The following is a 3,637-nucleotide window of genomic DNA, read 5'->3' as shown; positions in this document are numbered from 1 at the left end:
CTTGGTGGGCCGACTTGGCGGGGTGACTTGGTGAGCAAACTTAAAGAGTCGACTTGGTGAGAGTAGTTGGTGGGCTGACCTGGCGGGGTGACTTGATGAACGAACTTAAAGAGTCGACCCGGTGGGCCGACTTGGCAGAGTGACTTCATGAACGAACTTAAAGAGTCCACTTGGTGGGCCGACCTGGCGGGGTGACTTGATGAACGAACTTAAAGAGTCGACTTGGTGAGAGTAATTTGTGGGCTGACCTGGCGGGGTGGCTTGATGAGTGAACTTAAAGAGTCGACTTGGTGGGGTGACTTGATGAACGCACTTGAAGGGTCGACTTGGTGGGGTGACTCTACGAACGGACCTAAAGAGTTGACTTGGTGAGAGTACTTGGTGGGGTGACTCGATGAAAGGACTTAAAGAGTCGACTTGGTGAGAGTACTTGGTGGCTCGACTTTATGAGCAGACTTAAAGAGTCCACTTGGTGAGAGTGGGCCTAACAGGGCGATGTGGCGAGTGGGCCTAACGGGGCGAGTTGGTGGGGCGACTTGGCGAGTGGTATTAGAGAGCCGACGTGGTGAGGCGACTCGGCGAGTTGGTTCGTTGAGATGACATGGTGAGCTGACTTGGCGAGTCGACCTGGCGAGCGAACTTAAAGAGTCGACTTGGCAACGTACTCGAGTCGACTTGGTGAGGCGACCTGGCGAGCGGGCTCAAAGAGTCAACATGGTGAGGCGACTCACGGTGAGGAGCTATCCTTGAGGCGACTTGGTGGGCCTACTTGATTAGTCGACTTGGTGAGCCGACCTGACGAGCTGACACGGTGAGCGAGCTTAAAGAGGCGACGGCTTGGTGGGGTAACTCGGCAAGCCAACTTATCGAGGCGAGATGGTGAGTCGACTTGGTGAGCTGACTTGGTGAGCGCACTTAAAGAGTCAACTTCGTGAGGTGACTCGGCGAGTTAGCCCGCTAATGCGACTTGGGCGGGCCGACCTGGCGAACGAACTTAAAGAGGCGACTTGGGCGGGCTGACCTGGTGAGCGAACTTAAAGAGTTGACTTGGCAACGTACTTGAACAACCAACTTGGTGAGCTGACATGGTGAGTGGGCTTAGAGAAGCAACTCGGCGGGGCGACTTGATGAACGGACTTAAAGGGTCGACTTGGCGGGTGACTCGATGAACGGACCTAAAGAGTTGACTTGGTGAGAGTACTTGGCGGGGTGAACTGATGAACGGACTTAAAGAGTCGACTTGGTGGGAGTACTTGGTGGGCCGACTTGATGAACGGACTTATAGAGTCGACTTGGTGAGAGTAGTTGTTCTGGCGACTTGATGAACGGACTTAAAGAGTCGGCTTGGCGGGGTGACTTGATGAAAGGACTTAAACAGTCGACTTGGTCGGGTGACTCGATGAACGAACTTAGAGGGTCGACTTTGCGGGGTGACTTGATGAACGGACCTAAAGAGTTGACTTGGTGAGAGTACTCGGTGGGGTGACCTGATGAACAGACTTAGAGAGTCGACTTGGTGAGATTCGACTTGGTGAGAGTCCTTGGTGGGCCGACCTGGTTGGGTGACTTTGTGAACTGACTTAAAGAGTCGACTTGGTGGGGTGACTTCATGAACGGACTTCAAGGGTCGACTTGGCGAGGTGACTTGATGAACGGTCCTAAAGAGTTGACTTGGTGAGAGTACTTGGTGTGGTGACTTGATGAAAAGACTTAAAGAGTCGAATTGGTGAGAGTACTTGGTGGGGTGACTTGATGAACGCACTTGAAGGGTCGACTTGGTGGGGTGACTTTATGAACGGACCTAAAGAGTTGACGTGGTGAGATTGCTTGGTGGGGTGATTTGATGAACATAGTTAAAGAGTCGACTTGGTGAGAGTAGTTGGTCGGGTGACTTGATGAACGCACTCGAAGAATCGACTTGGTTAGAGTACTTGGTGGGGTGACTTGATGAACGGACTTAAAGATTCGACTTGCTGGGCTGACCTGGCGGGGTGACTTGATGAACGGACTTAGAGAGTCGACTTGGTGAGAGTACTTGGTGACTTGGTGGGCCGACCTGGCCAGGTGACTTGATGAACAAACTTCAAGAGTCGACTTGGCGAGAGTACTCGGTGGGCTGACCTGGTCACGTGACTTGATGAACGGACTTAAAGAGTCGACTTGGTGGGCCGACTTGGCCGGGTGACTTGATGAACAAACTTAAAGAGTCGACTTGGTGGGCCGAACTAGCGGGGTGACTTGGTGAGAGTACTTGGTGGGCTGACCTGGCAGGGTGACTTGATGAACGAACTTAGAGAGTCGACTTTGTGAGAGTACTTGGTGGGTCGAACTGGCGGGGTGACTTGATGAACGAACTTAAAGAGTCGACCTGGTGAGAGAACTTGGTGGGCCGAGCTGGCGGGGTGAATTGATGAACGAACCTAAAGAGTCGACTTTGTGAGAGTACTTGGTGGGCCGACCTGGCGGGGTGAGTTGATGACCTAACTTAAAGGGTCGACTTGGTGAGAGTAGTTGGCGGGCCGACCTGGCGGGGCGACTTGATGAACGAACTTAAAGAGTCGACTTGGTGAGAGTACTCGGTGGGGTGACCTGATAAACAAACCTAAAGAGTCGACCTGGTGAGAGTACTTGGTGGGCCGACCTGGCGGGGTGACTTGGTGAGCAAACTTAAAGAGTCGACTTGGTGAGAGTAGTTGGTGGGTTGACCTGGCGGGGTGACTTGATGAACGAACTTAAAGAGTCGACCTGGTGGGCCGACTTGGCAGAGTGACTTCATGAGCGAACTTAAAGAGTCCACTTGGTGGGCCGACCTGGCGAGGTGACTTGATGAACGAACTTAAAGAGTCGACTTGGTGAGAGTAATTTGTGGGCTGACCTGGCGGGGTGACTTGATGAATGAACTTAAAGAGTCGACTTGGTGGGGTGACTTGATGAACGCACTTGAAGGGTCGACTTGGTGGGGTGACTCTATGAACGGACCTAAAGAGTTGACTTGGTGAGAGTACTTGGTGGGGTGACTGGATGAAAGGACTTAAAGAGCCGACTTGGTGAGAGTACTTGGTGGCTCGACTTTATGAGCAGACTTAAAGAGTCCACTTGGTGAGAGTGGGCCTAACGGGGCGATGTGGCGAGTGGGCCTAACGGGGCGAGTTGGTGGGGCGACTTGGCGAGTGGTATTAGAGAGCCGACGTGGTGAGGCGACTCGGCGAGTTGGTTCGTTGAGATGACATGGTGAGCTGACTTGGCGAGCGAACTTAAAGAGTCGACTTGGCAACGTACTCGAGTCGACTTGGTGAGGCGACCTGGCGAGCGGGCTCAAAGAGTCAACATGGTGAGGCGACTCACGGTGAGGAGCTATCCTTGAGGCGACTTGGTGGGCCTACTTGATTAGTCGACTTGGTGAGCCGACCTGACGAGCTGACACGGTGAGCGGGCTTAAAGAGGCGACAGCTTGGTGGGGTAACTCGGCAAGCCAACTTATCGAGGCGAGATGGTGAGTCGACTTGGTGAGCGCACTTAAAGAGTCAACTTCGCGAGGTGACTCGGCGAGTTAGCCCGCTGATGCGACTTGGGCGGGCCGACCTGGCGAACGAACTTAAAGAGGCGACTTGGGCGGGCTGACCTGGTGAGCGAACTT

This window comes from Cupressus sempervirens, chromosome 1, assembly GCF_028749045.1.
Source record: "Cupressus sempervirens isolate cs-2001-9-10 chromosome 1, ASM2874904v1, whole genome shotgun sequence".
Classification (NCBI taxonomy): Eukaryota; Viridiplantae; Streptophyta; class Pinopsida; order Cupressales; family Cupressaceae; genus Cupressus; species Cupressus sempervirens.
This window is presented reverse-complemented; position numbering follows the sequence as displayed.